This window comes from Mobula hypostoma, chromosome 2 (genome assembly GCF_963921235.1).
Source record: "Mobula hypostoma chromosome 2, sMobHyp1.1, whole genome shotgun sequence".
Classification (NCBI taxonomy): domain Eukaryota; kingdom Metazoa; phylum Chordata; class Chondrichthyes; order Myliobatiformes; family Myliobatidae; genus Mobula; species Mobula hypostoma.
In genome coordinates, this window is record NC_086098.1 from 231,497,747 (window position 1) to 231,510,088 (window position 12,342).

Below are 12,342 nucleotides of genomic sequence, written 5' to 3' on the forward strand. Positions count from 1 at the left end.
ATGAAGTGTAAAGAGCAGCAGAGAGCACCACAATGCGCAGATTCCCAATCTGGTGAGACAGAGAAGGAACAGGGTCAGGAAGCACCCCACAGTACCGAGTGCCTCCGCGTGGTGCAAGCTGTGTATCCCAACATCACATCTCAGACCGTGAGGATCAGATGGCCCAAAGCCTGCCAGGCAGCAGAGTGGCAAAGGTTGGATGAAGATGTAGATCCAGTGTTGGAAACAGTGTCTAACGATGGTGTGGAGAGGAGATTGCAGATAATGACAACCGTGATCATAACTGTGGCAGCAGAAAGATTTGGTACTGAGGAACAGAAGCGGGCCAAGCAACCATATGATAAAACAACAGAGCCACCAAAATCCACAACATCCGGAAAGAACTCAAGGTGCTCAAGCAACAACATAAATTGGTAAACCATGAGGATAGGGAACCACTGGAAGAACTGCGTGTGATGCGGAGGAAAAGGCTCATGACTCTGAGAAGAGCGGAGCAACATTGGAGGTGCAGGAGAGAAAAAAGCACAGAAAAGATCTGCATTTGTCAGTAACACATTTCAGTTCACCAAACAGCTGCTGGGTCAGAAGAGAAGCTGAAAGCTGTCATGTACATTGGAACAGATGGACCACCATCTTCGAAGCACCTTCAGTAACTCGGACAGAGAAGTTGAACTGGGAGACAGTGATGCCCTCATCACCCCAGCAGAACCAACAGAGGCTTTCGACCTTCGAGAGCTTCTCCTTAAGGAGGTTCAGCAAGTAGTCAAGAAAGCCAATGCTGGATCAAAGCCTGGTCCAAATGGCACCACCTACAACACCTACAAACGCTGCCCCAGGCCTCTCCGGCAGCTGTGGAGAATCCTCAAGGTCATCTGCAAGAGAGGCAAAGTGCCCAAGCAATGGAAGTATGCAAACGGAGTGTGGATTCCAAAAGAGAACTCCGAGAATATTCTGGTATCTGTCCCCTACTTTTCCTTCGCTACATCGACGACTGCATTGGCGCTGCTTCCTGCACGCATGCCGAACTCGTTGACTTTATTAACTTTGCCTCCAACTTTCACCCTGCCCTCAAGTTTACCTGGTCCATTTCCGACACCTCCCTCCCCTTTCTAGATCTTTCTGTCTCTGTCTCTGGAGACAGCTTATCCACTGATGTCTACTATAAGCCTACTGATTCTCACAGCTATCTGGACTATTCCTCTTCTCATCCTGTCTCTTGCAAAAACGCCATCCCTTTCTCACAATTCCTCCTTCTCTGCCGCATCTGCTGTCAGGATGAGGCTTTTCATTCTAGCATGAGGGAGATGTCTTCCTTTTTTAAAGAAAGGGGCTTCCCTTCCTCCACTATCAACTCTGCTCTTAAACGCATCTCCCCCATTTCATGTACATCTGCTCTCACTCCATCCTCCCGCCACCCCACGAAGAATAGGGTTCCCCTGGTCCTTACCTACCACCCCACCAGCCTCTGGGTCCAACATATTATTCTCCATAACTTCCGCCACCTCCAACGGGATCCCACCACTAAGCACATCTTTCCCTCCCCCCCCCCCCTGCATTCCGCAAGGATCGCTCCCTACGCAACTCCCTTGTCCATTCGTCTCCCCCATCCCTCCCCACTGATCTCCCTCCTGGCACTTATCCGTGTAAGCGGAACAAGTGCTACACATGCCCTTACACTTCCTCCCTTACCACCATTCAGGGCCCCAAACAGTCCTTCCAGGTGAGGCAACACTTCACCTGTGAGTCGGCTGGGGTGATATACTGCGTCCGGTGCTCCCGATGTGCCTTTTATATATTGGCGAGACCCGACGCAGACTGGGAGACTGCTTTGCTGAACACCTACGCTCTGTCCGCCAGAGAAAGCAGGATCTCCCAGTGGCCACACATTTTAATTCCACATCCCATTCCCATTCTGACATGTCTGTCCACGGCCTCCTCTACTGTGGAGATGAAGCCACACTCAGGTTGGAGGAACAACACCTTATATTCCGTCTGGGTAGCCTCCAACCTGATGGCATGAACATCGACTTCTCTAACTTCCGCTAAGGCCCCACCTCCCCCTCGTACCCCATCTGTTACTCATTTTAATGCACACATTCTTTTTCTCACTCTCCTTTTTCTCCCTCTGTCCCTCTGAATATACCCCTTGCCCATCCTCTGGGTTCCCCCCCACCTTGTCTTTCTTCCCGGACCTCCTGTCCCATGATCCTCTCGTATCCCTTCTGCCTATCACCTGTCCAGCTCTTGGCTCCATCCCTCCCCCTCCTGTCTTCTCCTATCATTTTGGATCTCCCCCTCCCCCTCCAACTTTCAAATCCCTTACTCACTCTTCCTTCAGTTAGTCCTGACGAAGGGTCTCGGCCTGAAACATCGACTGCACCTCTTCCTAGAGATGCTGCCTGGCCTGCTGCGTTCACCAGCAACTTTTATGTGTGTTGCTTGAATTTCCAGCATCTGCAGAATTCCTGTTGTTTCCGAGAATATCAGCCAGTTTAGGATAATATCCTTGCTGAGTGTTGAAGGGAAGATCTTCTTCAGTGTGGTGGCAAAGTGCCTAACAGAGTACTTCCTAAGGAACAATTACATCAACACCTCCTTCCAAGGGTACCAGGCTGCTTGGAGCACACTGGAGTCAGCACACAGCTCCTGAGAGAGGCCAGAGAGAATAAGGGTGACTTAGTGGTTTTGTGGTTCGATTTGGCCAACACCTATGGATCCATCCCCCACAAGATTGTTGAAGACGCTCTGAGGAGCCACCATGTTCCTGAAGGAATCAGAGGCCTCCTTATGGACTACTACAACGAGTTCCACCTGAGAGTCTCAACAGGGCCAATAACATCAGACTGGTGCAGGCTGGAGATTGGTATCATCACAGGCTGCACCATCTCAGTCATCCTTTTTGCCCTGGCAATGAATACGCTGGTGAAATCTGTAGAGCCAGAGTGTCGAGGCCCAAAATCAAGATCTGGGGTCTGCCAGCCACCAATACGAGCCTTCATGGATGATCTGACTATCACTACGGAGTCAGTGCCTGGTGCTAGATGGATTCTTAAAGGGCTGGAAAGTTTAATGAGGTAGGCAAGGACGTCCTTTAAGCCTGCAAAATCAGATCTGTAGTGCTGAAGAAGGGGAGAGTACTGAAGAAATATTGTTTCTCTATTGAGACATTCCAATTCCTACCATCACAGAGACCCTGTTAAAAGTCTTGGGAAGATGTTTGATGCAACACTCAGAGATCAGGCGGCAATAAGAAACTCTTGTGGGGAGTTTGAACAATGGTTGCAAGAGGTTGACAGGACTGGCGTTCCAGGGTGGTTTAAGGCATGGATTTACCAGCACAGATACTACCAAGAATCCTCTGGCCACTGCTTCTCCATGAGTTTCCAATTTCCACTGTTGATGAATTAGAGAGAGTAGTCAGCCGGTTCCTGTGAAGATGGCTGGATTTACCAAGGAACATCAGCAGCATCGCTCTATACGGGAATAACTGCAAATTGAGGCTCCCCCTGAAATCCATCAAGGAGGAGTTCAAGGTTTTGCGAGCAAGAGAGGTGCTGCAGTTCCGGGAATCTTCAGATCCAAAGGTTGCCGGAGTAAGAGTGGCGGTGAGAACTGGAAGAAAGTGGAGAGCAGAAGCTGCAGTGGAAGAAGCTGAGGTACGACTGCGCCACAAAGTGCTGGTGGGGACAGTCGCCAAGGGAAGAGTTGGACTCGGAAGCCTTGAGGTCCCCCATTTTGGCAAAGTACAAGGGAAAGAGTGATGAGATCTGGTCCAGAATGAAGTAAGGGCAGCTGTGGAGGAGGAGAGGACTAGCAGAGCAGTGGCAATGAAACAGCAAGGAGCCTGGACCAAATGGGAGCAGGTGATCGAGTGAAAGATCACGCAGAACGATCTCTGGAAGGTGGATCCACACCACATCTAGTTCCTTAACCAGGCTGTTTATAACACCCTTCTTAGCCCATCAAACCTGCACTGCTAGGGCTTTGCAGAATGACCAGCTTGCCCCCTCTGTGAGAAGACCGGTACGCTAGAGCATATTCTGAGCTGCTGCCCCAGGGCTCTTGCCGATAGCCGTTATCAGTGGCAACATGACCAGGTCCTCCGGACAATTGCTGAGACAATCTGCAAAGTATACACTGCACTTGGAATCACGGGAGAGAGAAGAAGGAGAGCCATTTCTACCACCACAGATGCAGCAGAGAAAGAGTCAAGATGGCTCTGGATAAAGAGGGCAGATCTGTGGGTTGCAGCTAGGGCACAGGCCGGGGTCTGATCAACCCCGGTCGGGTCGCCTGGGCGAGGGTGTATGATGTTAAAAGACCCGAAACACCTGACAAACCCAGGTAACATCACTGATGATGTGCCCTAGCTTAGCATCATGCAGATGTTTCTGTAAGAAGAGAAGAAGAATGAACTGACCAGAATTTAAATGTGATCCATATCTGGTGAAGCAAAGCTAATCCCTTTGCAGGTTAAATTTACTTTTTTTAATTAACACAGAAGGTACATCCTGATGCTTTTTGTAGCCAAATTTCACAGACTGCGAGTTATGTGCCATTGCTACTGGATCAGTGCTTGGAACTCCCCACCTGACAACATCGTGCAAACGCTTGCACATGCCAATGGCAAAAAGTATTAATCATCACCTTCTTAGGGGCAACAATGGATGCGAGTTAATGCCATGTCAATGATTCCCATCTTGTTATATTTGTGAAGTGGTTAATTTATGAAGATTGGTAAAAACCAGCAGTTTAATAGCAGGCTTATTATGTACAGTCATGTATTTGAATGCTTATTGAATTGTGCCTGATGTGTGACAGACACGTAATGGATCCAAGACTGCTGATGTTGCAGAGCCGGACAGAAAAATATGAAGGCTTGCAAAGTAAGTGAGCAAGAATAGACTGTAGAAGATATTCATCTATCATCTTTCAGGACAATCACTGAATCAAGGATTATTATAAAGCAGGAGGAGACCATTCAGTCAATATTTTTTAGGATAGTGTTGAAAAGACCATTCAGTCTAATCTGTAACGGGATCCTGAATTATCCCTGTGAACTGTGTTTTAAAAAAGAAAGAGAGAGAGTTGTTCAACACAAGCACCTTGTTATTAAGAGGGAGAGGCGAAGACTGCTTTGAGATGGTGTTATGGTTTCTCTGCAGTGTGTTTACACTTTTGCAAGGACACTGCCAGCTTGTGTTCTTACAGAGAGAGAAGGGAGGAGCTACTTGATGGACAGCTGGTGTTCAGCATGATGAGATAAATAGAAGGTCAGTTGATAGACACACAGCCACGTGGTTTTGGACACTGGATGAACTTTGTTGTGCCCACAGAAAGGTGGGTTTTCTGAAGGATCGATCTGGAGAATTGATCAGTGGCTCTTGCAGTGTGGAAAAGATGTGACCGGTGGGGAGTTATTTGTGTGTCCAACCCTCGCCTGGGTTGATAATTCCACCACAGAAGAACCGTCCCATTTGTTGTGGTCACATCGGTGGCTTCTAAAGGATTTCGGAAGACAACGGGAAGATCGACGGCATCAGCTCACCTGAAAGCTTAAACCTCTCTCTTTCTCTCTCCATCACTACTCGACTCAATACCACGAACTGAACTGAACTTTACTCATCATCATAAGACTGTATCGATTTACCTTTAGACTTGAAGAAGCTTGTTTCTATTTCCACACTTATATACATAATCATTGCTAACCTGTTTGATGTATCTGAATTATATTACTGTATTGCGTAGTTACTAATAAATAGTATTAGTTAATAGCAATACCAGACTCCAAGGTGTTTTCCATTTCTGCTGGTTCTTTAACCCGTCACGGGGAATGTGACAAATCCCATACCGTTTATGGCCCTGCAGATCATGGGTCTTGAAGTACGCACTTAAGGGTTGTTTAAATGTGATGAGGAAGTGAGTTCATGACCTTCACTATCTTTGGTGAAAGCATTTCATGCATCTATAATCATTTTACCTACTGATTTAAATCTCTGTCGCCAGGCAATTTTATTGAGATTTATATGTGGAAAGGTTTGATGATCACTTTCATCGTAACAACAGAATAAAAACACTCTAATTAAAGGATGTGAAATATAAATGCTTGTGTAGAGTGGGAGTTTGGAAACTTATTCAGAAAATAAATTGGTTCTCATACATGAAGGTACAGTTTAAAAAAAACCTTGTTTTGCATGCTATTCATACAGTGTTGGTTCATTACATCAGTACTTTGAGATCATACAAGGGAAAAGCAATAACACAATGCATGATGGTGTTACAGTTACAGAGTAAATGTCATGCAGGTAGACAGTAAAGCATAAGGCCACAGCGAGATAGATTTTGAGGTCTAGAATACAATTTATCAAATTAAGGGAATATTGAATAGTCTTACAACAGCTGGATGCAAGCTGTCCTTGAGCCTGGTGGTAATTGTTTTCAGGCTTTTGTGTCTTCTAACCAATGGGAGGGCAAGAATAGAGAATGTCTGTGGTGGGAGGCATCTTTGATTATGTTGTCTGCTTTACCTAGGTAGCAAGAATTATAGACAGCATTCATGGAGGGGAGGCTGGTTTCCATAATTTGCTGTTTTCTGTCCACAAGTCTCTGCAGTTTTTTGTGCTCATGGGCAGAGCAGTTACTGTACCAAGCCTTTATGCATTCAGCAGGATGTGAAATTGGAATGTCTGCAAATAAACAAGCAAGAAGGTGTTTTGTTTTCTGTAGAGCTGCACAAATACAAGAAAAATGAAGTCATGGAGAATTAGATAATTACTCTCTCTAATGTACATCCAGAGAATTGGCGGCTGTTTTGTAAATTTACTGGATTAATTTCTGGGACAAGGCAGTTATAGACTGAAGCAGCATTATGTTTGACTGATCGTCCTCACGAGAATTTAGAAGAATGAAAAATGTTTTTATGGAAATATTTATCACTTTAGAGAGAGTTTGACAGGGTAGGTGCAGGAGACTGGAAACACAAGAGACTGACGATGCTAGAATTTGCAGTGACGCACAAAGTGATGGAGGAACTCAATGGGTCAGGCAGTATCTGTTGGTGGAAATGGTCTGCTGATGTTTATCATCTGATGCGGGACACTCTTTCATCTAGTTAATTGTCTAGAGCTAAGGGGAATAGGCATGGAATAAAGAACCAGATATTTAAGGCTGAGGTTTGGAGAAATAACTTAATATATTTTTATATGGGGGGTGTTGATGGCGGACCCAAAAGCAGGACACAGACACTGAAGTACTAGGAACAGGACAAGGTTTAACTAGAAAGCAAGGGGAGTCAGGAAAAAACAACACTGGACATGGACACAGGCCCTGGACAAGACAAGGACACCCGGCCTGGGCTAGGCCTAAGACTTCGAAAGCTGGACCAGGACCAGAAACTTAAAACTAGGAGCCTGGGCTAGGACTCCGAGCCAGAGACTGGTCAGGGACCTGGAACCTGGGTCTTGACTTGGGCTTGGACCCCGGATCTAGGCGAGGACAAGACGTGGCTACAGGACTGGATGTGGAACTCCAGCACAGGACAAGGCACATGGATGGGATGAAAACACAAAGCTTTGACTTGGGCAGGACAAGAACACAAAGCTTTGACTTGGACAAGATGAGGTTCAAGGACTTGGCTTGGACTAGACGAGGTACTTGGACGTGGCTTGGACTAGGCGAGGTTTTTGGACAAGGCTTGGACTAGATGAGGTTCTTGGACTAGGCTTGGACTAGATGAGGTTCTTGGACGTGGCTTGGACTAGACGAGGTTCTTGGGCGTTGCTTGGACTAGACGAGGTTTTTCGATGTGGCTTGGACTAGGGACTCCTGGACTGGACAGGAGACTCCTGGACAGGACGAGGGAAGTCCAGCACAGGACGAGGAATCTCCAGTACCGGGCTGGGCGAGGAACTCCAGTGCAGGATGATGAGCTCCAGAGCAGGATGTGGAACTCCAGGCCAGGACTTGGCTCTTGGACTAGGCTAGGCTTGGCTCTTGGACTCGGCTTGGTTAGGCCCTTGGGTACAGAGCTGGGACACCTTCTTGGAGTGCAGGGCTGGGACCCTCCTAGGATGCAGGGCCGAGACCCTTCTAGGACGCAGGGCTGGGACCCTTCCTAGGATGCAGGGAAGGGATACTTTCTAGGATGTAGGACCAGGATACTTTCACAGAGCCGCGGCCCTTTCTTGGATGCAAGGCCGGGATACTTTCTAGGATGCAGGGCCGGGACTCTTTCTAGGGCGCAGGGCTGGGATGACTGCCGAGGATACTTGCTGAGGGAAACTGCCGAGGTAAACCGCCAAGGTAAACTGCCGAGGTAACTGTCGGGGATTCGGATGGGGAGGGGAAGGGAACAGTCCAGCAAAAGAAGCTGACTTCCAAAGCTATTTATGTAGCCAGCCCAAAACTAGAATCAGGTGCCTCGATTAAGGAGCCCAATGGAACCGGGGAAAACAGGGAAAACCTGGAATACGGATCGATGGACCGGACAGTGAAGCGGAATGCGGACCATGGACTGGACCATGATACATATAGGAATATGAATAGCTTGAAATTCTCTGTCCCTTAGTATATAGACCTTCAATAGATTTTTGGGTACTAGAACAAGTGGGTGAAGTCATACCCTATATGTTTTAGCTAAGTAGATCAGAACTTGGAACTGGCATGGTTTCTGTGTCTATTTGGGTAAAAATATTGGAAATACAGTATTGCTGCCATCAGAGCGTTCCATTCAACATTAAGTGGATTCATTTTAGGCTTAGGTTTATTGAGGTAGTGAAAGATAAGACAGCATAGAATGTAGAATAAACTATAACAGGGAAAATGCAATACAGATTGACAGTAAGGTCTATTATCATAAGGTAGGTTGTGGGGTCGAGAATCCACCTTATCATGCCATTCAATTGCCTCATAACAGCAGGGTAGAAACTATCCTTGCGTCTGGTGGTAAGTGTTTGCAGGTTTTTGTATCTTCTCCCTGATGGGAGGGGACACAAATGATAACGTCCAGGGTGGGTGGGGTCTTTGATTATGCTGATTGCTTTATCGAGGCAGCGAGAAGTATTGACAGAGTCCAGAGAAAAGAGCTTGGTTTCTGCAATGTGCTAAGTTGTGTTCACAACTCTTGCAGCTTTTTTGCAGTTATGTGCAGAGAAGTTGTCATACCAAGCCATGATGCATCCGGATACAATGCTTTCTATGGTGCATTGATAAAAGTTGGAAAGGATCAATGGGGACTTGCCAAAATTCTTTAGCCTCCTGAAGAATGAGAGGCATTGGTCAACATTCTTTTCCATGTTGTCAACGTTTTTGGACCAAGACAGAACTTTGGTGACGTTCACTCCTAGGAACTTGAAGCTGTCAACTCTCTCAATCTTAGCAAATTGATGCAGACAGGATCATGTGCACTACCCCCTTCCTGAAGTCAATCACTAAGTCTTGTTTTGCTGACATAGAGGAAAAGATTGTCATAACTCCATGTGACTAAATTGTCTACTCCTCCCTGTATTCTGGCTCATCGTTATTTGTGACATGGCCCACTACAGTTGTATCATCTGCAAACTTTTACATAGAGTTTGAGTAGAACCTGACCAGACAATCACAAGTGTAGAGGGTGTAGAGTAGATGGCTGAGGATTAATCTTAGTGAGACACCAGTATTGAGAATAATTGTGTCAGGGGTGTTGCTGCCTATCCTTACTGATTGACATCAGTTTGTCAGGAAGTCATCTTGTTTTGGTGGTAGGTGAACTGTAGTGGGTTAAGTTTGTCTGAGAGGCTGACATACGCCATCACCAGCCGCTCAAGTGATGGATGTCAGAGTCACTGGGCAATAGTCATTAGGACCTGTAACCTTGCTTTTCTTCAGTACTGGGAATGATCGTGATCTTTTTAATGCAGGTATAAATCTCCGATGGAAAAAAGGAGAGATTAAAAATGTCTGCAAACTCTCCCGCCAGCTGATCTGTACAGGATCTAAGTACGTGGTCAGGAATGCCACTCAGGCCAAATGCTTTCAATGGACACACACTCAGGAAAACTGATCTTACAACCGCAATTATAACTCTGGGTTCAAGTGTATTGGAGGCTGTTGGGGTGGGTGTTAACATACCAACCCCCTTCTGTTTAAAATATGCAGAAAATGCATCAAGCTCAGCGGAAAGGGATGTGCTGTTGTTGGTGATACCACTTGCCTTTGTTTTGTAACCTGTTTTAGTAGCTAAGCCCTGCCACAACTGATGGCTGCCCTGAGGCTCAATTTTGGACTGGCATTGTCTCTTGGCATCTCTCAAAGTTCAAAGTAAATTTTATTATCAAAGTACATATATGTCACCATGTACAAACCTGAAGTTCATTTTTTTTGTGGGCATACTGAACAAATCTATAGAATAGTTCCTATAACAGACTCAATGGAAAGCTGCCCACCTAGGGTGTTCAACTAGAGTGCAGAAGACAACAAACTGTGTGTAATGGCTTCTTTGTAATGCTTCACTGCTAAGGCTAATGCATTGGCTTCTCTGTAATGTTCACTGCTGAGATAACAGTTTCTCTGTAGCAGCAATATTTGGGTTACCCAGTTTGGTGGGGCCGAAGGCTGTTTCCCGGGATGAACACGAGCTGGGTGAGCTTGAGGGTTACATGTGCAAATATAAATAAATAGCAATAAACAACAAGAACATGAGGTGAAAAGTCCATGAAAGTGAGTCCATTAATTATGGGAACAATTCAGTGATGGGGCAAGAAAAATTGAGTGAAGTTATCCCTTTTTGTTCAGGCGCCTGATGGATGAGTACCTGTTCTTGAACATGGTGGTGCGAGTCATGAGGCTCTTGTACCTTCTACCTGATGGCAGCAGCGAGAAGAGAGCATGACCTATGTGGTGAGAATCCTACGTCAGTATTTCATGTAGATGTGCCCGATGATTGGGAGGGCTTTACCTGTGATGGTCTGGGCCAAATCCACTACTTTTTGTAGGATTACTTTATGGAGCTTTACAGAGCTTTGCACTGATAGCTTTACTGAGATTGCATCTTGATAGCTTGCAAAGGTCAGGGTAATCGGGCAGCACAGAAATGTACCAGTAAGTAGAATGCTTTACAGCATCTACAATGTGTAGTTGGGTTCAATTCCTCCTGCTGTCTGTAAGGAATTTGTACCTTCTTCCTTGACCACATGGGTTTCTTCTGGTGCTCTGGTTTCCTCTCACATATCAAAGGCATCCAGGTTAAGTTCAGCAAGCTGTGCACATGTATGTTGACACCAGAAGGGCTACACTCAGCATTTTCCTGATGTTTTGATGGACATGTTACATGTTTAAAAAAAGTTTATTTTATCCTGTTCTGAATGATGCAGCTCTAGGCTTCATTAAGGAGTGGATCTCCTGGTTCATTCGTGATTTCTGGTTTTGGAACAACCAGATTGGTATACAGACTCCAGCAGACTTGTCCATGATGGAGGTACCATACTCATCTAGGCTGGTAGCAGAGTCTTTGGACCTAGACCAATCTATTGACTCAAGGAAGTCATGTAGGAGCTCATCTTGCTCTTCAAACCAGCAACGTAAACTTCCTGCACTGCAACACGCACAAAATGCTGCAGAAACAATGCAGACCAGACAGCATCTTTGGAAAAGAGTAAAGAGTTGGCGTTTCGGGCCAAGACCCTTCATCAGGGCTGGAAAGGAAGGGGAGAAGTTAGATCAAGAATGTGGGGGGAGGGGAGGAAGCACAAAGCAGCAGGTGATATAAGTGGCTGTGGTAGCGGGTTGAAGGGAAGATTTAAATGTCTTGAGGGTGGGCATCCTTCAAAGAGACTTACTCCAGCATCTGCAGATATTCTCCTGTGTGTTGCTTTTCATTTCCAGCATCTCCAGATTTTCTCATGTTTGAGATGCTACGACTATTGCTAAATCCTTTCGTGGAATGCCTACCCAGAAGAAGTTTAAATCTTCCCTTCGATGAGTATTCAGTGACACCCTCACTCACTGCTCCCCCTCTGTGATCTCTGCTGCCCTCTGACTCTTTGAGCATGTGCTCTCCCAGACCCGCGACCACAGCCACGTATTTCACCAGCCACCGTGAACTTCTTCCTCCCCTCCCTCCACCTTCTCATTGTTGCTTCTGCCCTTGCTTTCCAGTCCTGCTGAAGGGTCTCAGCCTGAAATGCCGACTGTTTACTCTTTTCCATAGATGCTGCCTGGCCTGCTGAGTTCCTCCGGCATTTAATGTTTATTGCTTTGGATTTCCAGCATCGGCAGATGTTTTTGATACTTTTTGCGCTGGATTCATTCATTTCAGCTTCTGTTTGTATGCGAGAAGAGGGAGCACAGCCAGGTAGTCGGCTTTAC

The 12,342-nt window shown here is 46.2% G+C and overlaps 1 pseudogene; it reads left to right on the plus strand.

Annotated features, from left to right (window-relative positions):
• The first annotated feature begins 264 nt into the window (after positions 1 to 264).
• Positions 265 to 12,076, plus strand: LOC134357933 (uncharacterized; annotated as a pseudogene).
• The last annotated feature ends 266 nt before the right edge of the window (positions 12,077 to 12,342 follow it).